At 39.7% G+C, this 26,900-nt stretch overlaps 3 long non-coding RNA genes and 1 pseudogene across 4 annotated transcripts; 2 read left to right on the top strand and 2 right to left on the bottom strand.

The window, feature by feature from the left end:
- The first annotated feature begins 1,210 nt into the window (after window positions 1–1,210).
- Window positions 1,211–4,035, top strand: LOC146556092 (uncharacterized). Its single transcript, XR_014888929.1, has 4 exons — window positions 1,211–1,510; window positions 1,979–2,058; window positions 2,435–2,530; window positions 3,295–4,035. It is a non-coding gene; the product is annotated as an uncharacterized LOC146556092 (long non-coding RNA).
- A 180-nt stretch (window positions 4,036–4,215) lies between these two features.
- LOC146556093 (uncharacterized) lies at window positions 4,216–5,513 on the bottom strand. The gene is made up of 3 exons (XR_014888930.1): window positions 5,056–5,513; window positions 4,723–4,930; window positions 4,216–4,621 (listed from the first exon to the last, which is right to left on the bottom strand). It is a non-coding gene; the product is annotated as an uncharacterized LOC146556093 (long non-coding RNA).
- A 1,603-nt stretch (window positions 5,514–7,116) lies between these two features.
- Window positions 7,117–11,386, top strand: LOC146556094 (coiled-coil domain-containing protein 106-like; annotated as a pseudogene).
- Window positions 11,387–22,598: 11,212 nt separating this feature from the next.
- On the bottom strand, window positions 22,599–23,378 carry LOC146556095 (uncharacterized). 2 transcript variants are annotated; one of them, XR_014888915.1, is made up of 4 exons: window positions 23,246–23,378; window positions 23,052–23,123; window positions 22,717–22,952; window positions 22,599–22,621 (listed from the first exon to the last, which is right to left on the bottom strand). It is a non-coding gene; the product is annotated as an uncharacterized LOC146556095 (long non-coding RNA). The 2 variants fall into 2 exon arrangements; XR_014888914.1 differs by lacking the exon at window positions 22,599–22,621 and having other exon boundaries at window positions 22,645–22,952.
- Window positions 23,379–26,900: the final 3,522 nt, after the last annotated feature.

Here is a 26,900-nt window from a genome sequence, read left to right on the forward strand (position 1 = left end):
CAAGTGTACCAGGCATGGGTACAGATGAAAAGAATAACCCTTTTTGGTAGCACTTTACAATAAGTGCACACTATTAGGCATTAGTTAATGGTTACTTAATTATCTCTACAGCGTCTACAAAGTATTTCTCATAATCAGTTAATCGTTTACAAGCACTGCTTTAAACTCTTTATTCACGATGAATAAGCTGATGTATAACACTTTTTATTAATTATGTTTTCATGTTCTAAAACTCATTGAAGAATCATTTATAAACACTACTCTGCATCAGTTACAAACCAGTCATTTCAGGATGTTCAATGGTATACAAAATCATTGGTAAAAGGTAAGTAGATGGTTAACACACCCTACATAATACTATGAACTCTACATGTACCACACAAACTAGTTTCATACCAGATGTTTTATAAACACTGAATATCAGGGTTACATCAGTCAGCTGCTATATCTTAACAGATGTCTTACAATACATTTGTAACTGTCACTTAAGGACTGCCAAAGCTGTAACTCACTATCGACCAACTTCTTTTTCGATAGATTATCTATAAATACTCATAAATACCTTAATAAACTTATTTAGGAAGTTACAAACCATTTGCTACTTGTTAGTAAAGTATCTTGAGTGAGCTCATCTAAAGTGGGGACCATATATACCTTACAACCTATTTATAGATGTGAAAGTTTCTAAAATACAGTGTAACAAAAACAAATGACAACACACAGGGTAGATCCAGAACGCACTGTATTTTTAAGATGCCAGTCACAAAAACATCAGAACAATGCTTACAGATTGGACACACAACTGTTGATACAAAAATAAAAACAGTGTCATAAACTATCAGCCAATATTTGAAGTAATACAGAACACGGCTGGATGCAAACCTGTAGCTCTTTACATGAAGTGTTCAAATAACATTTTCAAAAAGGTGCAAAAAATAGCAGTAGCAACATTAACTTTTATAATTATCTGTATTTTTTGGAAATGTCATATATCAAAATGTACCATTTTTGTGCTTTTTTGCGAGCCACTCGTTCCACTCAATAACTGTGAGGTGTTCTGACAGTAGTCTATCTGTTACCCCCGAGTCTCCAGATTTGCTCCTGTAAGACCTCCAGGCTCTCTCCAGATGTTGGGTATGGGCACCTGTACGAGGGTCAACATACCACCTGCTGTGGTTAACAGTACACTGTAAACCCCAACAGTCTACCTGACTTATAAAGTTTGTGGATATAACAATTAAAATTCCTCACAAAGTTGAAACAACTTAAAACTTTTCTGTTCGGTTAACGATTCAAACAGTTATAATTGTACATGGCTTAGAAGTTAAGAGTAAATACTGCTTTCTTAATTATGATTTTTGAGTAAATGTTTTTTTCCGAGCTCCGCATGTGGACGTCATGACGTCATGACGTCTTCTCTCTTCTCTCTAACCTGAACGACGTTGACAGAAAATTCTGTTCAATATGGCTGCCCTTCTCGAGCGACTGGAGAACACATTTGGAGAAACTTGTAAGTAAAACGGAACCTTCGTTATGTTTATTTTTTCCGTAAAAAAGCAAGTATATTAATATGTTGCAGCCAATAACTTGTTTTCGAATGCGCTGTTGTGTTAAAAAGCACAGACCCAGGTGGTGAATAGTTGTTCGCGGTTGTTCGCGCTCTTTTTCAAACATAGATTATGTCGTCAGTTTTACAGTTTTAACCGATTAAAACACAGTTTTACGAAGAATCACACATAAAGAAAGGGTCTTAGTGATATTTTAACGACCCCTTGCCAACGCAAGAAAGTTGGCGTTTTTACAACAGCAGCCTCATTGTTCGGCAGGTTTTTTTTTTTTTTTTTTCTTCTCATTAGCATCATTCAAAAGTGACTTAGCTAGCAGTGGCAACTTCTATCTAAAACAATTGAAATATAGCAAGGTGTTGTATATTTAGTGTGCTGATAAGGTTTTCAATATTTTTATTTTTTCTTCCAAGGCTGAAGGCCAAAGACAAAAAGACAGAAGAAAAAAAAAATTCAGACTGCAATTAATTTCAGGTGGAGACAGTAAACACAGGTGAGTTGAAAGATCTATTGAAGAAACCATTCATTAAGTCCCTTAAGGTGAAGATTTCATATATTGATAATGATAAAATTAACACAAATTAAAAGTTTCACTGATAAACACACAATTTTTCCTTGCTTTGAATCCCATGTTCTATATAGATCACAGCTCTGATCTGGAGAACACTATTTTAAAATACTGTGTAGGGTTTTTGTCAAATGATTAAGAAACATACTCTCTGTCACAAGAGACAGAAAGGTTGTCTTAAAAGAAAAGTCTCCAAAATTTAGTAGAGTCTGATGTCATGCAGTTTCATAAACATGTATTCTCCCCAAAGAATGACACCTGAAAACTTTGCGTTAAATGAACTTTTCTTTTCCCTTTTTAGGAGGCGCCTGATATCAACGTGAAACGCACTGCAGTACTTCGTGCCCTTCCTGTATACCTGCGGGAGGAGGACCCAGAATTCTTTTAGACATGTAATGTAAGTGTATTTTTGCATTACTTAAATTCTGCCAGTAAGATAAAATGCTATGGATTTTTTTTAAATACAATTTAATACCCTAGCAGCTACCAAATTGTACAAACAAAATACCCTCTCTGTAGAAAACCCACACACACACAGGTCAGGAGCAGGGCACAGGCGTATCACAGCACTATGGCTATGCTGCAGGTGGCCCAAAAACCAGGCTGAAGTCAAGATTTAGTTTCTTTTTGAGATAAAGTCATGAAATAAAAAATTACTTTTTTTTTTTAGAAAAATAATAAAAATACAAATTATGTAATGCAAGAAGCTAACACGTTAATGTACATTTTTCAAAAAAAGTAGAGTACCCTAACTCGTTACAAAGTAACCCACTACACTGCTGAATGTTTTGCTAGATTACAGGTCATGCTTGTCACATTCTCTCAAACCAACCTTACTTATTTAATTGGGGCGATCGTGGCTCAAGAGTTGGGAGTTCGCCTTGTAATCAGAAGGTTGCCGGTTCGAGCCCTGGCTCTGACAGTCTCGGTCGTTGTGTCCTTGGGCAAGACACTTCACCCGTTGCCTACTGGTGGTGGTCAGAGGGCCCGGTGGCGCCAGTGTCCGGCAGCCTCGCCTCTGTCAGTGCGCCCCAGGGTGGCTGTGGCTACAATGTAGCTGCCATCACCAGTGTGTGAATGGGTGTGAATGTCTGGATGACTGAATGTGTAAAGCGCTATACAAATACAGGCCATTTACCATTGATACTGTGTCTATTCCAGGCGGACGCATTGGATGAGTCGACCCTCATTGACACTCCAGTTGCCCTTCTCACAGTGGTTACCGACGGCGCTTCCCAGTCCAGTCCATTTTACTTCCTCAAGCATGGCTGTTGTGGTGAAAGGCGATTAGGTGATGCGAGATATTCCCAGATTTGCAAATGCATTTGCTTTATTGTTTGGCTTGATCTATGCTCTGCATTTAGACTACCCCAGGAAGCTGGTTCACACATTTGCCTTAGTCCAAAATATCTTCATGGGGCTTGATGACGGCAAACCCCTGAAACCCCTGCCTACATGCTCTTAAGGAATATAAGGCAATGTTTGTTAGGACACGCACTCTGTTACTGAGCACTTTGTTTGAAGCACTTTAAGCACTTTAAGTTTACTACAGGCTTTGGGTGGATTTAACTCCATCAGTTTACCTAATTTTCCTATACTTGACTGCCTTATCTGGTTATTTGGAAGCTGATCGTCTTTGTACCCATTTTAAAAAATTGTTTTTCATTTCTATTTAAAAAAAAGTGATTAGTATTTGACTTTTTGTTTTGCATTTTTGTGTATTTTGAGAAAGATGCAATTAGGACTGATGTCGTCCTTTGTGAGTTTATAAAAAGATAAAAGATAAATGTTCTACACAGAATTTATAATGCTCACTTTTTGGTGCCGATGTCCATGTTAGTTGTTTTATAAAAACATTTGTGATGTTTTCAAATTTTCATGAAAAAATGTTAAATAAACAAAATGTAAAGTAACTGAATTTCCATACTTTTTTTTTTTTTAGTAGTCTACACTCACAACATAAATATATTTTAATTAATAATCAGATAATTTGAGTTTAGGTTGTAATATAATTGCATTGTGTTGCATCAAAATAATAAACTACAAGAAACACAAAAATATTGAAATTAAAGTATACAGTCTTTGAGTAAAGCTCAATTAATAAAATATAAAATATAATTTAAAATTTTTAGGTTAACAATAAATACAAATTTTGAGTACCCCATACTTAGAAGATATGAGTTTTTGTACTTAAATCTTTTGAGGTAATCAGTTTCCACAAAAGTTTTAAGTTCAGTCAACTTGTTCGGGTTTACAGTGTATGGTGTTCATAGCCTAAATTTGGGAATACACGATAGGCCCGCCATTCATCACTTATCACTGAGGAACAAATCCGGACATGAAGGGTAATCACAGGAACAAGATGTCTTCGAGGTCTTTTCTCCAAAAGTCGCAAGATAGGTCTTGCTTTCTCTCGATGTTTCATGCCCAGCATTCCAAAGACCCACTTTCTTCTTTTCCATCCCCCAGCCATTCTTCCTCTCCCCTACTGATGCAGAAACAAAAAAATGAACACAAATGACTAAAAGATACTATGAAAGCTTGATAAATATATAGATGTAATATAAAATTACAGTCACAAAAACTTACCTTTCGTTTGTGACGAAAGCGACTCTCATCAATCACAACAAACTCCCTTCGGCCACCAATCTGCTGACCTGTATGACGTCTCAATCTTTGAACTGCAGCCACACATACCCTCCTTATTTTTCTGGGCATTTTACTAAGTCTTGTTGTGCTGCCTGCAATGGTGTCATCTATCATGTCGATTTGACGTAATCGCAGACCCTGAGAAAATCTTCAGAAAAAAAAAAACATCCTTACGAAGAGTAATTTAAATCTATTTCGTTATTTTTTTTTCTGTACACTGTAAAACCCAACAGTGCATCTTACTAAAAGAAGTAAGTTGTTGTTCTTACTTACTCTTTCTCACACTTTTTTCCCCGCTTCACTCAGCATGCCAGCCTTGTGCTGGGCAGAGGGGGGAGGGGCGATAGTTACACTCAGTAGCACAGGAACAGAGCGGGAGGGAGAGAGAGAGCCAGGGACAACAATGTCACATTAGGAAGGTATAGTAATCATCCACAACTATTTTCAGTTGCAGATGATAAAGGATTCAGAAAGTTTATTCATGCGGGCCCATATGACAGAGAATATGCATGTTCTTTTTGTTTTCATATTTTAATTTATATTTAATTGTGTTGTGGTTTGCAGAGTTTTGTGTTGTTTCACTTTAAATATGTGAAAGGAAAAAGCTGAAAATTTAAATAGTTAAAAATTGAAATGTGAATAGTTGATTTTTGTATTATATGATTTATTTGCTTAGGCTGCTGCCCCCGCGACCCGGCCTCGGATAAAGCGGATGAAGATGGATGGATGGATGATTTATTTATTACATTTTATGTGGAGTGAATGAATAAAAGTATATTTACGGTGGCCCCTACAGACAAAGCACATACAAACTTCAAATCACGTACAAACTCTGGAGCATGTATAAACTCCAAAACACGTAAAAACACGTACAAACTCCAAAACACGTACAAACTCCAAAACACGTAAAAACTCAGAAGCACGTAAAAACTCAAAACATGTACAAAAGACAGCAGAAGTGCTCCAGGATGCTGGGCGCAGTGTTGAGCTTTCGTTATCTTGTGGTTACACAAGCCAGCAAGTACCAACGACCGGATTTGGTGTGTGGTAGTAACAGCTACATGAACTTTTTTTTAAATTATTTGAATATATATGAGTGCCTGTGTATAAATACACAAACAATACACACATGCTTTCAATTGTGTAATTTAAGTGATCTAGTAGCTCTGCTTTGGAAGTTCAGTTCATGCTAGAAATGTGTTTTGGAGTTTGTACGTGTTTTGTCTCTAGGGGCCACCGCATATATTTATATATAAACATATATAAATAAAACCACTTTTTTTTACGTTAGTAATTCCTTTTGTGCATAATTTTATATTATTGTTAATAATAAATCAATTAAAGCAACAAAACAACCTGAAGAGTCGGTTCGGAGCCGAAAGAGCCGGCTCTTTTTAGTGAGCCGAATCTCTAAAATGAGCCGGAAATCCCATCACTATTATTGAGTGGAAAAAAGTTAGCTTGTTTATATTATGCTAACATAGCTGTGTCGCTAGCAGTCACGTAGCACATCTTTATATACCAGCTAGCCAAACTTCAATAACCCTACAAACGTCACTGCTGTTTAGTTTTCTGTCTTCATTTATGTTGGAAGTGATAAGAAAGCTGTACGTTTTAATTTGTTTCCAAAATCCCGCAGTCAGGACATGCTATATTGTATTTAGATGGAAGCTAGCGAGCTAACTTCCTGCTAACTTCTAACTCTGTTAAATGTCATAAATTCCGTTTTCATGGATGCCTGGATGTTAAACTCAATTGTTACACCTGGTAGAGCAGAACGCTGATCATTTTATTAAAGATGAAAGACTTAAGACAGTGTTTTAACTCTCAGTGATGCCACAGTGATCATTTGATATATGGACCTGCAGCAGAGTTTAGGCCCAGACATGGCTAGTGACGTCAGACTGAACGATCGGATTGTTTTTTAACCTCATTGTATTAGCTTATTTCATTGCTAACCCCCTCCGCTTATTAGCAGCTAGCTTTTCGCTAGCTGCTAATAGGTGATTAGCTTAGCTTAGCTTTTGGTTACATTTAAGCTTTAGATATCAGTAAAAACACTGTTCAGTTTATTTTATTAGTCATTCCTTGTGGCTTGGCTCAAGAATTAAATGATTATTATCGCCTTTGGTGTTACTCTGGGCTGTAACTTATAATTGTGCTTTCTGTAATTTAGTTTGTCAGTCCTTCTCCAGCTATTTTGCAGCATGTCTATATAAATTCACAATAAATGCTCTACATTGTACAATCTAATGCACTATGTTTGAAATACGTTAATATATAATTATAGTCAAATAGGGCAGTTTCTAAATACATAACTAAATATAGTTTGTAATGCCACCATTGTAGGCTATTTATCAATCAGTGTAATGGTTTTACTGTTATTTAAATTCTACAAAGTGTACATTAGTATTATTATTGTATTTGTTTTATTAATTTTATTTATAGCCAAGTCTCATTTTGTTTTTAATTTTCTCTGGGTGTGACTGTTGCACAGCTGGCAGACAGAAAATCACAAGAGTTGTAAGATGAGGCTAGCGTGGCAAAAGGATAAGATTGATGAGCTCGTCAAAGAAAGAGACTATCTAAAGGAGCAATTAGCAGCATGTAAGTCCACTCTTTTTTTTTTTTTTTTTTTTTTTTTTTTTTTTTTTTTTAAATGACATCAGAAACAGCAGTATGCGACATTACGTGATGGCAGAGCTTCAGTTCATCCTTTGTCATTTTTTTTTTTTTTTTTTTTTAATAAATAGGACAGGGGGAATGAATGAGAGAGAGAGGGGGAGAGAAAGAAAGAAAACCAAAGGGGAGAAGAGACGGTGAGAAGGGGGGGGAAGAGAGACAAAAAAAAAAAAAAACAAAACTCCTGGGTCACCTGTATGGAGAAAAAAACAAACAAACAAACAAACAAACAAAAACAAACAGAGGAGACAGCAAACAACAAAGAGCAACATAATAATAGAGAAAACAAAGCACCATCACAATAAACTAGCTAGTCATAGATATCAGTATTTACTAAGTAATAAACGATATTGTGCAGCACGCAAGATAGACAGCGCACAGTGTGCTTTGAGGCAGCAGCCAAGAAAGCTTTAGTCCGCGTCTGTGAATACCCATGTGTGCATACCTGTGTGGATCAGCATGCTTGCATTCCAAAGGTTTCTCCATGTAATGATCTGCTAGGGGGTGTGGGGGGGCCACAGCCCCGTCCTCCAGGGTGTGAAGCGGGTATGGAGGAGATCAAAACTCCAGACATCCAGAGGCCCCCAGAACACAAGAGACCAAGGAAGACCAACAGAGGGGCAGCCGCGCCACTGTCCCAGTAAGAGCTGAGGAGAGTCCCAGATGAGGGCTCGCCCAGCAGCCGCGGAGCAGAAGTCAGGGGGAGTTGCAGTGACGCGCCCGTGAGCTCCGCCGGCCCCCAGCTGCGCCTGAGTGACCGAGCCCTAGGCCGAGAGGCCGGGGGCACCCCACCTCCAAAGGGGGCCGAGCAAGCCCCAGGCCCCAGGCCCCGACAAGCGGCCGCCAAGGAGTGAGCCGGTGTGTACCCGGACGCCCACCCCCAGACACAAAGAACCACCAACACACCGACACCTGAGGGAGTCCGCCACCGGCAGGGGAAGTGGTGGTGGGTGGAGATAGGCCTCCAAACCTTGGAGGGCCTGAGGTGTCCCCAGAGAGGTGGTGTCTGATACCCAACCTGACATATAGACACAGACATACAGGCACACACAGACACAAACATCCATTCCCACCCTCATGCTCTCATATGCACTCACTCCACACTCAACCAACGTGGAGACAGACATAAAGAGACGCTGTACACACGATCACACTCCCCAAGCGTACTCTACAAACCGGGTCTAGGTACCCTTGCCCCTGGAGGGGGGAATTGCACCCAGACCCAGGTGGTGTTACCCTTTTCCCTGCGGTGGGGAGAGGCAGACCACCCCGACTCCGCAGCAGCAGGGAGGCCCCACACCCCAGACCGCAGTCGGACGGCCAACTCCTCCTACTAGCCCTCCCGCTCCAGCAGGCCGCAGAGAATGGGGGTGGGAGAAGACTCCAAACCTCCCTCCACCCGCTCATTGTAGTGTTGATGCATATGTGTTCTAAGGTGCAATTAAAACCCAGGAGGGCATGGAGCTACCTGCCAAGGAGCAGCAGGTAAGCGCATAGTCCCTCCTGCTAACCCTCAATGACTAAGTGTATTTAAAATTGAGAGGTGGGCAACGACGTCAGGGGTGAGGTATACACCCTGATGGTGATTTGGACTCCGTGATTGTGCCCACCCCCAAGATCCTATATGTATGTGTAATGAGAGTGTGAATAATGTGAATGTCTAAGTTGTGGGATAAAATTGAGGCAGAGGCAGCCAGAAGGGGACGGGGGGGGGGGGGGGGGTAGCCTCCTCTGCACCCTGGTGACATACCCCCACTCCAAGGCCCTGCATGTGTGGGTGGTTGTGGAGGAGCGGGAAGAGGGAGGCAGCTGGAGATGGGGAGGGAAGGAAGGGAGGGGCAGGTAACCCCTCCCTGGGGCCAGCTCCCCCGCTGACCCCAGTAGGCACCCCCACCCTCCGCGACCCGCCAGGGAAGGGGGGCCCAGGCCCATCAGACCGGGGCCCAGTAAGTCCACTCTTAAAAACATTACTTAGCTTGTCATATACTTCCTCTGCTTGAGCACTTACATAAGCATTCTGTTGAGTAATTTTGTCTGTGTTGTCTTTTTAACTGTTTTACCAGCTCTCTCAAAGGAACCCACAAGTTTTGACCAGGATTCCAGTGGGGTGTTGAGCATATCTTCACTTCCCTCTGATGGGTCTTTTGATGAGAGTTCTGACTCCTCCATGGGCACAACTTCATCAGATAAAGACAGGAAGAAGAGGAAGAGGGGCAAAGCAAAAAAGCACAAGAAGTCAAAAAACATGACCAAAAACCAAGAACAAGAGGTAAAGTGATTAACTCAACAGTTTGATTTTGCATGCGGTGTGTTACGTTACTACACTATAACATTACATCAATGATTATGTTCTCTCAATTGCAGTCCAGAATCCTAAGCACGTGGTCACCCGGTATAACAAGATTTTAAGGCTGTTCAAAATAGTGATGGGTCGTTCGCGAACGAAATGGCTCTTAGAGCCGGGTCTTTGACGTGAACGACGCGAGCCGGCTCCTTATCGCGAGCCGTCACGTGGGGGTTTTTTTTTTTTTTCTTTCTCTCAGCCTCTCTCTCGCACTTTTTTTCCGCTTCACTCTGCACGCGAGCCTTGTGCTTTACGCTGGGCAGAGGGGGGAGGGGCGGTAGTTACACTCAGTAGCACAGGAACAGAGCCAGAGAGAGAGAAAGAGAGGCAGGGACAACAACATTAGAAAGGTATAGTAATCATCCACAACTATTTTCAGTTGCAGATGATAAAGGATTCAGAAAGTTTATTCATGCAGGTCCATATGACAGAGAATATGCATTTCTTTTTGTTTTCATATTATAATTTATATTTAATTGTGTTGTGGTTTGCAGTGTTTTGTGTTCTTTTCACTTTAAATTTGTGAAAGGAAAAAGCTGAAAATTTAAATAGTTAAAACTTGAAATGTGAATAGTTGATTTTTGTATTATATGATTTATTTATTACATTTTATGTGGAGTGAATAAATAAAAGTATATTTACGGTGGCCCCTAGAGACAAAGCACATACAAACTTCAAATCATGTACGAACTCTGAAGCATGTACAAACTCCAAAACACGTACAAACTCCAAAACACGTACAAACTCCGAAGCACGTAAAAACTCAGAAGCATATAAAAACTCAGAAGCACATAAAAACTCAAAACACGTACAAAAGACAACAGAAGTGCTCCAGGATGCTGGGCACAGTGTTGAGCCTTTGTTATCTTGTGGCTACACAAGCCAGCAAGTACCAACGACCGGATTTGGTGTGTGGTAATAACAGGTAAATGAACTTTTTTTTAAATTATTTGAATATATATATGAGTGCCTGTGTATAAATACACACATGCTTTCAATTGTGTAATTTAAGTGATCTAGTAGCTCTGCTTTGGAAGTTCAGTTCATGCTAGAAATGTGTTTTGGAGTTTGTACGTGTTTTGTCTCTAGGGGCCACCGCATATATTTATATATAAACATATATAAATAAAACCACTTGTTTTTATGTTAGTAATTCCTTTTGTGCATAATTTTATATTATTGTTAATAATAAATTAATTAAAACAACAAAACAACCTGAAGAGCCGGTTCGGAGCCGGAAGAGCCGGCTCTTTTTAGTGAGCCGAACCGAAAGAGCCGGATCTCTAAAAAGAGCCGGAAATCCCATCACTAGTTCAAAAGAGGAGGCACCATGTCTGCTGCCTTTAAACGTCTGGGAGTGGACCGGGACACGATTGTGGCAAGTGCTCCAATTGCTGAGCTATTCATTGTTGCACCTGAGAGGTTTAAAGCATTAGAAAAAAAAACAAGCAGGGACAGAAACGTTCATTGTTTGCTACACAGCATGCTGCAGCAAGCAGTGCAGATCCAGAAACAGAGGAAAAATTCAAAGCATATAAGTCTTCAGGGAAGTTGCTTCTTAAAACAAAGAAAGATTAGATTTTTGTTGTTTTACATAGTGAAACGTGGTGAGAGTCCACCATTGTTAACACCTGTTAACAAAAAAAAGACAAGTTATATATTCCAGTTGATTGGTCAATTGTTTGTAAAAAGAAAAAATGACACACTTGATTTTTGTTTTTTATATGTTTTATTATTATTTTATTGTTATAAATTCTGCAGTTTTACTTTAATGATCACACATGTGATACACTTCATGTAAAGAGCTACAGGTTTGCATCCAGCCGTGTTCTGTATTACTTCAAATATTGGCTGATAGTTTATGACACTGTTTTTATTTTTGTATCAACAGTTGTGTGTCCAATCTGTAAGCATTGTTCTGATGTTTTTGTGACTGGCATCTTAAAAATACAGTGCGTTCTGGATCTACCCTGTGTGTTGTTTTTTGTTACACTGCATTTTAGAAACTTTCACATCTATAAATAGGTTGTAAGGTATATATGGTCCCCACTTTAGATGAGTTCACTCAAAATACTTTGCTAACAAGTAGCAAATGGTTTGTAACTTCTTAAATAAGCTTATTAAGGTATTTATGAGTACCGTAAATGTCGGGCTATAAGCCGCTACTTTTTGCACAAGCTTTGAACCCTGCGGCTTTTAGTCAGGTGCGGCTTTTCTATGGATTGTCCGTGATTTTTGTCATATCGTAAGACGATTTGTTTTGTGTGTTCCGCTGTTGTACGGCACTACGTTGCCTGGCGGAAGGATCGGGGTTCAAGAGTGGTATGTTAGTCACATTTCCGTCCGCCAGGCAACGTAGTGCCGTACGAAGTAGCGCGAAAAACAAACTTCAAAGTAGCGGTACGCGTTCAGCGGGAGTCGTGGATGATGAGCGGCGATAAACTTGCAAGTTATGCCCAAAAAGCAAGTTATGCCCAACTCCACCGGTGGATTCTGACAGCGTGGAAAAGTGTGAAAACATCCACGATCACCAACGGATTTTGAAGGGCTGGACTGCTGCATGATGGAGAGGAGGACACCGCCACGGCCCTTCTGAGGGTGTTCGACTCTGACACTGACAACGAGGATTTCTTTGGTTTTGAAAGTGACAACGAAGGAGAGAAGAAGAGTGGATGACGAAGCCACCCTGAGCCTGTTTGTATCCGACACTGGAGAAGAGGACTTTGGTGGTTTTAGTGCGCAGGAAGAAGAGAAAGATGGTGGTGAATGACTGACTTTTCTTCTTGTTAAAGCTGTGTCACTGCACCTGAGCCTAAAAGGTAGTCCGAATCTATTTTTCTGGTGTGCTGTAGGCTACTGTTATGTACTACATGTGCAAATATGTACCCATAACTTGTTTTTCAAAATATTAATAAAAGTGATGTGTCTCCAAACAGCCATCTCTTTCCTGACAATTCCCTTTGTGCATATTCTCTTACATATGATAAGTCAACATTGAAACACCTGCGGCTTTTGGTCAGGTGCGGCTAATGTATGTACAAAACAGGATTTTCCCCTGATTTTAGCTTGTGCGGCTAATATTTAGGTGCGCTTTGTAGTCCGGGAAATACGGTATTTATAGATAATCTATCGAAAAAGAAGTTGGTCAATAGTAGTGATGGGATTTCCGGCTCTTTTTAGAGAACCGGCTCTTTCGGCTCCGAACCGGCTCTTCAGGTTGTTTTGTTGCTTTAATTAATTTATTATTAACAATAATATAAAATTATGCACAAAAGGAATTACTAATGTAAAAAAAAAAGAAGTGGTTTTATTTATATATAGTTCTCAAAACTTGCTCTTTGGGCAAAAAGAATGACAACATCACAGAACGTAAGTTTGGATAACATCATAGAAAGCCTCACGGCTCTCCAACGGGAGATAGAGAGACCATTGTTGGACTGTTAGAACAGCTTGGAAATTCATATGAGCTGTTCGCACTTAAATAAAAACCATCATCACTTCATGCGGAGACCCCTTCGGCTCCAGCTGCGGCCTCAAGGCAGGAGCTGAACAAAACACCCTGATAACGACTGTGTTTAGTCTGTTCCTTCCCATTCCATGCAAGGTCACCTGGGTTGGCTGGAAGACTGTTTACTTAGCCTGGCGGGGCGAAGGACACACACACACATACACTGATATGCACACACTGATCCCCCCTCCCTTTCCAAACGATGCTTGTGCCCTCCCGGGGAAGATGGCGGTCGACTGAAGATGCTGCAGGACCGGATGCGCTGTCTACACCGGCTCTCTCTTACCCTTTACCCACCCCTGTTGCTTGTCTTGTGTTTCTATGGCATAGGTGTCAAACTCTGGCCTGCGGGCCAAATTTGGAGTGACTGAAACTGACTTTACTCCTACACAGCTGTAAAATGTTGTACAATGTTGCTTTTTTTTGGCCAAATGTACTCCTACACAGCACCCATGCTATCTTGCATAGATGGAGAGTGTTTTAGGTTGAAGTTGTAAAATGTTGCTTTTTTTGTTTCTTGTGGTCATAAATATTTTGTACTTGTAAATCAGGATTTGTATGTGTAAAAAGAAACAAAAAAAGCAACATTTTACAACTTCAACCTAAAGCGCTCTCCATCTATGCAAGATAGCATGGGTGCTGTGTAGGAGTACATTTGGCCCGCGAAGCCATACCAAATTACTATTAGAGCTGGCCTACTGGTATTATACAGCTAATATATATATTGTTTAGTATTAAGCTTTGCTTGTTCCATATTCAGTTTTTCAGCAAAACGTGTTTGAGTCCATAAGAAAAGATTCATTCTTATATCTGGAGGATTAAATATATTTCAATAAATATTAACGTTAGCCCGCGACTTTGTTCCAGTTTTGAGTTTTGGCCCACTGTGTATTTGAGTTTGACACCCCTGTTCTATGGTGCAGTGTTGCCAACTCCTCAGTAAGGAAAATCGCTATTGGTTGTCCTAAAAGTCGCTAGAAGTCGCCTTATTTGCATAATTGGTCATGCTAATCTAATTGTAACCTACGTTGTTGGAGAGAGAAATAACATCGTGGAAGAGACATAAAGTGAGTAAAAAACGTCCTAAATGCATTTAGAGTTTATTTAGAACTACAAATTAAATTTCTTTTAGCAATTATTGTTTTTTTTTAATGTCACAATTCCAACCCTGCTCCTTTACCCGGGCTTGGACCGGCAAAAGTGACCCAAAATAGGCGCTCTGGTGGAGTTACTCTGTGTGTGTGTGTGTGTGTTTATAAGTAGTTTTAAACCTTGTGATCCACAAAACAGCATAACGGTAAAAGAGTAAAAGAAGAACTGACTGCGTTACAGCACCAGCTGCTTGTTGAGAGTAAAAGCGATACGCGCTTTCACGTCTTTTTTTAGCGACTTTTTTTAGAAAAAAAGTCGCTAAGGGGTCTGAAAACTCACTAAATATAGTGACAAAGTCGCTAAGTTGGCAACACTGCTATGGTGTATTGATAGTCATGTGCTTTTTGTGCTGAGGTGTTTTTTCTGTTATCAAACTGTTCTCCCACTAGGAGCTCAGTCTGAGTGGAGTTTTTTTCTCCTCCTCTTACCTCATGTTATGTATTTTCATTGTTTTTTCCTATCAGCCTACCTTTCTGACATGTCTCCCCAATGTGATGTTTGTGTAAAGTTGGTCAGAAGGTTCCTTTGTAAGTGCGCATGCGCCATTAGCGTGCTGCCTGCTGTAACCCTAATTTCCTTTGGGATTAATAAAGTATTCTGATTCTGATATGTTTATATATAAATATATGCGGTGGCCCCTAGAGACAAAGCACATACAAACTCCAAAACACATTCCTAGAGTTAACTGAACTTCGAAACAGAGCTACCTAGATCACTTAAATTACACAATTGAAAGCATATGTGTATTGTTTGTGTATTTATACACAGGCATTCATATATATTCAAATAATTTTAAAAAAAGTTCATGTACCTGTTACTACCACACACCAAATCCAGTGTCTTCCTGGCTTGTGTAGCCACGAGGGAACAAAAGCTCAACACTGCCCCCTAGCATCCTGGAGCACTCCTGTTGTGTTTTGTACGTGTTTTGGAGTTTTTACGTGTTTTGTCTCTAGGGGCCACCGTAAATATACTTTTATTTATTCACTCCACATAAAATGTAATAAATAAATCATATAATACAAAAACCGACTATTCACATTTCAACTTTTAACTATTTAAATTTTCAGCATTTTCCTTTTAAACATATTTAAACTGAAACAACACAAAACGCTGCAAACCACAACACAATTAAATATAAATTATAATATGAAAACAAAAAGAAATGCATATTCTTTGTCATATGGGCCTGCATGAATAAACCTTCTGAATCCTTTATCATCTGCAACTGAAAATAGTTGTGGATGATTACTATACCTTTCTAATGTGACGTTGTTGTCCCTGGCTCTCTCTCTCCCTCCCGCTCTGTTCCTGTGCTACTGCCAGTGTAACTACGCCTCTATGGGCTCAAAATGTGGTCATAAATATTTTGTACTTGTAACTCAGGATTTGTATGTGTAAAAAGAATTTGTGTGTGCGTAAAAAAGATTTGTGTGCGGACTTAGCCAAAAAAAACCCTGCAAGTTACAAGTACGAATTTTGACCCTATTTTTCTTCCTTTCATCTGATTGGTCAATGTCATGTCAATCACAAATGTAACAATCCAATCAGAGAACAGATGGGTTTGGCTGTCGGAGGGGTGCTTTGTACTTGTACTCTAAGAGCCGTTTCACATCACTACTTCGTAGCAGGGCGAAGCTATGAGCTAGAAAAATCCAGGCAGACAGCCTGTGTCTGTCCAACCAATCAGAGAGCTCCTTACATCCCACGGTGTGGCTAATTTGAATAGCAGCAGGATTTTTAAAATGAAGTTGTTAATCCAACAGCTAATCCAAAAGTTAATCCCTGAGCGAACAGGAAAGGGAAATGGATTTTGAAATGAGGAGTGGAATCGATATTTTAAAAAGCATTTTGAAAATCAGTTTATTAAATTGGAATTCAAAAATGAATTTACAAATGCAGATTTTATTCTACAATTCATTATTTAAGCACAGAATGCTTTATTTCGATGCGGCGTGGCTCTTGTGGTCCTCCGTACTCATAGAGGATTCCCCTCGAACAAATGACAGATACACAAGGGTAAGGCAAAAATGACATGCCTAACAATGTTTACAAACATGGATGCAAACATAAACACAGACATAGAAACAGACACACACAAGGGCACACAGAGACACACACAGAGACACACATAGAGTATGGAGTGTCCTGTGTGTTTCTATGCCAGTCAGTCTGAATCTGCTCCATTTGAATCCACCGATGAAATGCTGCCCCCAAACAATACAAATTGGGTCTCTCTCTCTCTCTCTCTCTCACACACACACACACACAGACACACACAGACACACACAGACACACACACACAGACACACACACACAGACACACACACAGACACACACAGACAGACACACACAGACACACACACAGACACACACAGACAGCAGGTATTCTGAAAATATTCAGTTTTTTTTCATTTGAGATTCTTGAATTTATACATTTAAAATACATAATTCCACTCTCCCAGTGGTTTAAAGAATATGAGCAGTATTCATTCAGATGTGTTCTAGCTCTAAAATTTCTTTTGCAATTAGACAGTTTGTCTTATGTATGTTTTCAAGCTGTTCAGCTAGTTTCCAGGTTCTTCTGTGTGAATTTCAGTTCTGCGCTTTGGCTGTCAGGTGAATGTTTCGGTGTATTTCAGCCCATTAAACATGTTTTTCTCCAAAGATTTCAGCAATTATAAAAATTCAACTCAAACTATTCGGCTATTAGGATTCACACTGCATTTTCTACAGGAAATGCATTTTATATACCAGTTTGTTGCTGTTGTTCATATGTTAACAGAATAAGTTCAAATTGTATTAAAAATAATACCATCAATTATGTTGCTGGACTACACTTACTGGACTTAGTAAGTGTTAGTTAGGAAGTATTTTGAGAACCATAAGAGATTCTTACAAATGTTTGAAATAAAAAAATCTTTAATATAGCTGGAGACTCGTGTAGAAATATGAATGAGTTTATACAATTTGATTTCTGCTATGGTGTGCTGTGACAGGCAGGTTGTAGGATCCAAACACAGGACTCTTACGTGGAATGAAACTTAAATCGGCAGTTTTTATTGCTGGAAAAACGTTTTCATTAGAGATAAACGTTTCATTAGAAACTCAACTGGACTCAAGAAACTAAGAAACAAGAACTAGAAAAACAAATCAGGAATTATGAACAAGAATTAAGTAAAGAACATGAAGGGGAAAAAACACCTGCCCCACTGAAAACTAAAGAAAACCCCAAAACATGAACAACAATCATCAAGGAACATATTTACAGTTACTGCAACACCAAGACTGGGTTGCAGACCCAGTACGGTGACAATTTCAGTTTCAATGTAAGTCAGTGTCTTTTGGGCTGCAGCAGAACAGACTTCTCAGTCTTTTGAAGAAGCCCTTTTTCTTCTTCTTATTGATCTGAAGGTCTTTGCACTTAATACTGGATTCAGGTTCAGGAAAAGGTTCCTCAAAGGGATCATCAGGAACTTTCGAAAGAGATCCTTTGATCTTATGATTTTCGCCTTTAACACTGGATTCGGACTCGGCAAAGGGTTCCTCACAGGGAACGTCTGCCACTGCCACACATTCTGAAAGAGGTCCTTCACTCGTAAGGTCTTCAGCCTTCAGAATAGATTAACTTTCAGCAAGAAGTTCCTCACAGGGAACGTCAGGCTCTGGAACACTTTCTGAAAAAGATCCTTCAGCTGGTGGAACATTTGCCATTGAAAGACCGTCAGAGGAGCGTTCTTCATTTGTGTTCTTCACATCAGGAAGACTTGAAGGGGGCTCAAAGATTTCAGATATCCGGACCAGTGCTACATCAGCAATGGTCTTCAGCAACACTGGCGCAAAGTTTGCAACTTTGATAGACAGAATTTCTTGAGGAAATTTCTTCCTGATCTCCATCAGCATGCTGTCGACCATATGGTCAATGGTCAATGGTAACTTTATTGTCCCTGATGGGAAATTGATTCGCAGTATGTCAAAACAAACAACAAACATACAACCAACACATACGTACACTCATTAAAAAAATACTATAATATAATATAAGCCTGATAAAACAACCTAGATATTCCATCGAAAAAAGTGCAATGTGCAATGGCAACAACACTTACAATTTAGTGTTGTTAATTAAGATAATAGCACTAGGTACAAATGACAATTTGTGTCGCTTTGTCTTCACTGCAGTCATTTTATAACGACGACCTGATGGAAGCAGTTGAAAATCGTTAAAGAGAGGATGATCTGAGCACAACAGGACAGAAGTTGCCTTCCTCAGCACCTGCCTGTTATAAAAGTCCACAAGCTGGACCTGAGACCTCCCTGAAATCTTGCCCGCCACTTTAACCAGATTGTTAAGTCTGGTCTTATTATCCATGGACATACTACCGTACCAAGCAATGATACAGAAAGTTAAAACAGATTCAATAAAACTTTTATAAAAGAGAGTCATCATTTCAGATGAAACATTAAAACCTCTCAACCTCCTTAAAAAGTCTTTGTTGGGCCTTTTTCACTGTAGCAGCAAGATGTGACTCAAAGGACAGGGTCTTATCAAGAACAACCCCCAAGTACTTGTAACTATCCACCATTTCAATGGCTGCACCATTTACCACTGTAAGCGCAGGATGAGGGGATGACTTCCTGAAATCTATAACCATGTCCTTGGTTTTCAAGGTGTTAATCATTAAGAAGGACTGATCACACCATGAAACAAACTCCTCCACAACAGGCCCATGGGAATCCTCTTCACCATGAAGGAGGCTTACAATGACTGTGTCATCTGCGTATTTGATGAAATGCCTATTGGCCTGTGTGCTGCGACAGTCATTAGTGTACAAAATATACAAAAGAGGAGAGAGACAACAACCTTGTGGTGAGCCAGTGGAAGAGTTCAGCTGTTTGGAAAAACAGCCATTTATTCTCACACACTGTGATCTATCAGTTAAGAAGTCTAAGATCCAACCAACGAGATTAAAATTAAGTTTAAATTGGTTAAGAAGCTTGTCCACTAAAAGATGTGGCTGGATAGTATTAAAAGCTGAAGAAAAATCAATAAATAAGAGCTGAGCATGAGCTTTGGCGCCATCAAGATGGCGATAAAGGAAGTTCAACAGAGTGACCACTGCATCATCAACACCTCTACAAGGCCTGTATGCAAATTGTAGTGGATCTATCAGCTTCTCTACTTGGACTTTTATTAGTCTTACTCATTTTAAAAAGATTTCCCACCCTTCTTTTATCAAAGAACAAAGCTGGGGGGCCTCTGGTGCTCTCTATTAAGGAATCAAGTGTATTCCTTGGAATATAGTTATCATTAAATCTCGAATAAAATCTGTTCAGCTCATTGGCTAACTGAAAATCTGAACTAAAACCAGGGAGACTTATCTTATTACAGTCACTGAGACAGTGACCAGTCATGTGTTTCATGCCAGCCCAAGCCACCCTTAAGTTATTGCTACCCATCTCCGCCTCTACCTTATCCTTGTATTTTATTTTAGCTTTTTTAATTTCTGATCTAATCTCCTTCCTAATTTCTCTGACTTTCAAGGTATTCCCTTCAGTAAAAGCTTTATTCCTTTCGTAAATCAGCCTCGTAAGAACTTTAGAGGACCATGGTTTGTTGTTAGGGAAAGAATGCACAACCTTTGAGGGAATAATCATGTCTCTACAAAAGGATATATATCCGCAGACAACGTCAGTGAGTTCATTAATGTCTCTACATGATTCGGTAAACACCGACCAGTCTGTACAGTCAAAGCAGCCCTGCAGGGCTAAAGAGGCATCGTCACTCCAAACCTTTATGCGGTGTTTCCTCACTTTCTCTCTTCTCAGTACAGTCTTATAGACTGGCAGAAGATGCACCGTGTTGTGATCCGAGGATCCGAGGGCGGGGCCAGCCACAGATGTATACGCACCTTTTATGGAGCCATAACATAAATCCAGAGTCTTATTGAAGCGAGTGGGACAGTGCACATTGTTAAGTCTAATTGTTGAATGTTGCCATTGTGTTTCTTAAATTTGTACAGTCTTAGTTTAAGCAGTAGGATCAAAGCCATTCCTTTGATCCTGACCACCTCTCCAGCCACTCTGTGCTGGGGGAGGTTTTATTGTAGATACATCCTATCTGAAAGATCTGTTTCTTTTGATGTAAGCTTCCTGGGTTTATGACCCTTTGGTCAGCAGGAGGTCTCACACACACACACACACACACACACACACACACACACACACACACACTGTATACATTTACATACAGTGCCTTGTCTTTGTAACCAAAGGGGGGTTGCAAGGGGAGGTGCTTTGTAAACTATTGTTTGAAGTTTGTCAATAAAAGGCAGCGAGAGGAGGCCATCATTTTGGGGTTCTTTGTCGTGCTGGACACAGACGAGGCCTCCCTTGTGCAAGTAATGGATCGATCGACTGTCTTGTTTTCTTCATGATGAATAAGTCTCTAGAATTAGCGGGGTTTGTGGAAACACAGACCCAACACACATACTGATAAAAACTGCTCAGTGTTTTCTTCAAGTCGCAGCGATTAAAGTCCCCAAGAACAATATTAGGGGCTTCAGGAGAGAGAGATTGTAGAGAGTGGATAGCATTGGAGATGGTGTCAGTCGCATTCTTAGGATTCGCTTTGGGGTGGATGTAAACGACGGTGACGTTTACATCCATATTGTCTCGGATGGAGCAGATGAAGATGGACTGTGTTTCCATCACCGTTAGACTCTCGAGGAGAGGATGCTTAGACTCTGGGAGGCCATGTTTAGGAGGGGACGAGGAGGAAGCTCCCAGAAGCCCCGGAGAACGCGGGGAACTACCTCGATCACTACCTCCTGCGCGGTGAGCAGTTTGCTGTTATGCTGTTCCTGCTGCTTCTCTTTTAGGATTTCAATGTAATCCTTCACCACGCTCAGGAGTTTAGGTGCTCTGTAGAAAAACATTATAAGAGTTATCTTTTAAACATATTCAAAGCATCACTTAAATATTGAAACACTGTAGCTGGACTGTTAACCCTGTAATGCCCTTTGTATCATACTTGATACATGAGTTTCTGTGACTTCTATCTCATCAACATGATCAGTACTTGCCATAATTTCAAAATGTTACGGACAAAACTCTTTTTTTTGTCTAACGTTGACATTGTTGTTAACAAAAAGTTGCCAAAAACACCCAATGTATCAAATTCGATACAAAAATGTAATAAATACATAATAAAAGTATATATATATGTGGCTTTTGTTTAAAGGGTTAATAAAGATCTCAGTTCCAAAAAAATCAGAATTTTCGGGCTATTTTTTGATGGGTTGTGTTAGGGCTGTGCGATATGACCAAAATCTCATCTCCCGATATAAAACATGTATCATCCAATAACGATATAAATCACAAAAAATGTAACATTTTCTGTAAAGTCTGTGAATCTCGGGCAGCTCGACTTGCGTGAAGTGTTTCCTGCTGGGCGTCGTGTAGGTGAGTCGAGTGTTTTAACCGATGCATGAAACGATGCATTTTTAGACAGAAGTTGTAACGGCGCCGTTTCCTTTGTGAGTATTTCTTACACGGCGTGCTGCGGGGAGAAGCCTGTTCTAACGTTTGAGTCTAAAGTTTATTTTTTAGCACCTGGCGGCTCTTTTTTACTTCTCATCCGTAAATAATCTGCATCTTTCACGTGATTCAGTTTATTTTGAAAAGTCTCAACAGGATCTTGAGCTTTATTGTGAAAGGTTTATGTGGAAAATAAACAAGCGGACACGCCGTGGTTTTACTGTAGTTGTTGCTAATGACAACGCATAAAAACATGCGCTTGTCCGTCCGTAGTGTGGTGATATTAAATATAAGAGAAAGAGAGAACTTTAAGAAATTAATAATAACTACAGTGACATCAGAACATGAAAAATATTGCTGTAAACAGTTTATTTTGAGACACCACGAAACAAACGATAGCGTAAAATGAAACGATAGACGTTTTTTATATTGTCATCTGATATATATCGTTGTATCGAACAGCCCTAGGTTGGGTCTTACAGGGTTAATAACTGTATATTACATGTGACTCACTGAAATTTAGGAGGTACGGCCTCTGGGAACTGAAGAAGCATTCTGGTTTGAAATTCAACGTCCCTCATTTTATTGATGACGTTCACCGCCCATACCTGAAACTGAAAACACATTTACAGTGCGCTTATGTTTAAAGGTTTTGTGAACATAATGAAAAAAAGAAATTTCCAAAGTCTGGTGAGTTTTCTAGTCTTACCAGCCTTAGAAGAGGTTTGGCTTCCTCTTCTTCAAAATCCTGTAATTCAAACTCCCACAGCCTTCAAAAGAAAAAAATACAGAGGTTTTCTCTCAGCATTTACACGTCATCACAATCAGACTTTCAGGTGTCTCCCTGCTCTTCTCCACCAAAAGATCTCTCAGATCTTCAGCAGTGAGGTTCGGTGGAATTAGATCTTCCTGCTGAAGTCTGAGAAACTCCGTCATAATCGCAATCTAAAAGGAAAGGAGACATTTAATCACCACCACTCTCAGGTCCTCAGAAATGACCTGATATTTTCTGTCAGCTCTGGTTTGCATGAATCTGGGTCTAACCTGAGTCCTGTAGCCCGGAAGATGCCAGCAGATCTTTAGAGCACATTCATAAATCGGTGTGTTGAACAACACCTGTCAAAGAAATAGCAATTTAGTCATTGTTACTTAAAAGGATTCTCAGTTTGTCAACTTTTAAAACTACATCAAATTCTTCATATTATTGAAATGCAGTAAAAACTAAAACGGTCACATACCCTGATAGGTTTATAGATTCCTTGACTTGATTCCATTTCGACGTTTTCAAATCACAGTCAGGAAGAAAAACTTTAACTGCTCTCCAACGAAGGCGTACGGGGGGATCTGGACCTGAAAATGCTCTCAGCTCGGTGGTCTCGCACAGATGAGCTCTTTTGACAGTCTGATGTTTATTTATGAATGCAGAATTTCTTGAGCAGTCACCATGGAAACTTGATGCAGCTTCATGTTGTTAAATTAAAAGAAAACACTGTGTATTTTGCACTACATTGCACTAAACTTAATTTATCATATAAGTAAATAAAGTGTGGGTTAGGTCACTCCTGTGAAACGAGCCACACAAACCGATGGATCAGAAAAGACAAAGTCAGCTACAGCATGCCTTTTCATATTATGTGTCTGCTTATCTCCATTTTGTTACAGTAGATGGGAACTTAAGCAGTAAAGCAATGGCTTACAAAACAGTGGACTATGGACTAATGCAAACATTTGAAGCCTGACAGCAGCTGGTATATACACAGCTTTGGTCATTTGGATAAACTGGCCCTTTAAACAGCCCAGAGGAAGAAGAGACCTCTGCGTTATCAGTGCAGCCTAAAGCCCAAAGCACAATAATAATAATAATAATAATAATACTATTATTATCATTTTTATAGCAATAATACCCCAAATAATTAAGTCATTAATTACTAGGATGCCTACTGACATGTTTTCTTAGTTACTCATATTTAGAGAGGCCACGTTTGTCATGCTTCACAGGAGTGACCGATGAAAGTGATGCTACGTTAGAGTCTGTCCCTGGACTGGTTGTGTGCTGCTCTATGAGTTCAGCAGGAGGAGGTGAACCCACAGCTGGGAGCGGTTCTCTAGTGGGTGGAAAGATCATACTTCAGATTCAATATTATACTTGTGTTCATCCTGGTCTGAACCTGGTCAGAAGAACTGACTTCATTTTTGAAAATACTAGTCCCACATTATGAAAGTTAACCCCAAGCAGTCCACAACTGTTGTTTTCTGTCCACCAAAGCAAATTTGATTGAAGAGGTTTTTGTAATTTAACTTCTCCAAAAAGCAAATAAAGAGATTTAACAAAGATTTATTTAAAGATCATCAGAATTACCAGAGCTAACGTAGATCGGTTTATGCACTTGTATTAGGAGGGATAAGAAAAGTGACTGCATTGACTGTGTGTATCTATGCCAGTCAAACAGCCTGGAGCTGCTCAATTTCAATCCACCAATCAGAGAGGCTGTGTACTTTTTCCCACCAAAACGGCTGCAGCTGCTGAAGCCAGCCCCACAGACACAGACAGGCTCAGGCTTTCTGCAGTGTATTTCTTCTTTTGTAGATTCCCCTGGAACAAAAGGCCATATTATCCTAACCGTATGGGCTAGAGCGGTCATTCTTAGACTCTTCTGTTCAGAAGAGTTGGGGGGATCTTCAGGTGTTGATAAATCATAATTAAAATATGAATTAATAAAGATATATGGCTTGTAATGTACCATAACTGAGTAGAGGTGAAGTGAAAACTGCCTTGACTTGCTCTCAAATAACGGCTTGTAACTCTAAATCTATAGGGAGCATCGATATCATTCTTTCACCATAAGATACAGCAGGCTTTGGTGAACAGTTAAGGAAATTTTCAGGACTCTGTGGAAATCCATCAAAAAGATATAACAAGAGAAAAAGTGCTTAATTTTCAGAGTTTGAAATTTTAAGAAATCTGAGAGAAGTACTGATTTCCTACCCTCAAACAAACGTAACTCATGGCAGAACGGTAATAGGTGATAAAAAATGTTTTGTTTTTTGGGGTTTTTTTGCCTGTCCCGTTTGGCTCTTTTGCCATCAGAATTATTGTCTAAAGGCGAAGAAAGATGCCCAAAGGATTTACTTTACCAAATGGACCATCCCAGCCTTGCCGTAATGGTCTATTTGATTCACCTTTTATTGTTTAATTTATTTTATTTTCATTTGCTAAATTTGCTCTTTCTTTTCCCCAGATTTGACTGGGGAAAAGAAAGAGGGAAAGATAAAAAAAATTCTTGAATTGTGAACGGGAAGTGTCTGAAGATATACTGGCACAAGCCTCATGTTTTCACTTTGCTATGTTACAGAGATATGACGATTCAAAAATGCGTCTCATTAGAGAATTCCAGCGGTGATTTCGAGCAAAGTCTCCACTGAGTTTCTATGGAGAGTTTTCAGACTTTGTGTTGCTCTGAGGAGATTTGCCAAAACTGTGTAACTCCCACAAAAACTGAGAATGACATTTTCTGAAAACCAGCAAAAATGCCTAGGTTTTGATGTATAATTTGTGGGGCTAAGTGAAAATTAAGGGGGTAGCATGTAGTTCTTAGGACATGAAGACAAAATTCAGAAAGGTCCAGTGGGCCACTCTAAACCAACTGCATAGTGTGACACACTAATATGTGATCCCATCAGAAGTAGTACTTGTTAAAAGAAAGAGAGATTTGTCACCGACGTGAACTATGTGTAATGAGGTAGTTGCACCCCCCAGCCTCCGGGTGGCGCATTGCTCAGTGAGACAGAATAGCGAGGTCATAGGTCCTCCTCTCCAATATGGCAGAAGCGAGGCAAAGAGAAACTTCACCAGTCGTCTCTGTCTCATCATTTCCCTGTTTTGCAGGAACATTTAATCTGTTTTACCGGCCCAAACTCTGGGTCGGTTACAATAGCAACCATAACAACGCATGTATTCTCTGAAAAATCACAATGATGCAACTGAAAACTTAAAGAGGGATAAGATATTATTATAATAACATTATAATAATATAAAATATTAAATAATTTTTAAAATAATTTTAAAAAAATCTTATATTATTATAAGATATTATTGTGCAGAGTTTGCAAAAACACAGACAGACACAACAGTGCCCTGGAGCTCTACAGAGAGGCACAAAGTGAAACATGACTTTCAGTTGCACCAGTGAACCTTTGAAAGACCTGTAACAACCAAACTGATCAAAAGAGCTGTAAATAAACAGACACTTGTCTGGCAATGCTGTGTGTGACGGGTTCTTGTACTAGGGCTGCTCAATTAATCGAATTTTAATCACGATTACGATCTGGGCTTTGAACGATCATTAAAAATGACTGAGCCGATTATTAGCCCCTCCCTCGTGCTTTACTCTCGCGCTGCTCCGTGTGGCAAATCAAGCGCACCTCTCTGCATTTCGAACACGCATCACAACAATTAAGAGGACCCGAGCTCGGAAAGCTCAGCAGAAGTTATTTGGAGAGGAGAGTGACTGCCATTGGTTGAAAAGAGAGGTAAAAAAAAAACTTCAGTGGTGTGGAAACATTATGGTTCACAGAGTCAGACGTGGATCAAGTAGACACAGTGTGTAAACTTTGCTACGGTGTCGTAGCTGCACCACAGAGCAACACTGCAAAGTTCACTAAACATAGATGTTTACATTTTTCATTTATTTTTTATATTGCAAACATTTGCACTGTTATCAGTATTTGCACACTATTTTATATTATTTTTTAAAGTCACTATTCAATACATTGTTATTGTTAACCCTTTAAATCCTTGTAGAACCTGAACCGCGTAAGCTAGCGCAATATTTTTTTTTTGCATATAAAACCAGAGGAGTTGTACTTACATCTTATGCCATCAGCTTGTCCTCG

The sequence above is a fragment of the Mchenga conophoros genome, linkage group LG16 (genome assembly GCF_057382185.1).
Source record: "Mchenga conophoros isolate Kocher_MC1m ecotype Shallow Benthic linkage group LG16, M_conophoros_male_GT1.1, whole genome shotgun sequence".
In the NCBI taxonomy this organism is placed as follows: domain Eukaryota; kingdom Metazoa; phylum Chordata; class Actinopteri; order Cichliformes; family Cichlidae; genus Mchenga; species Mchenga conophoros.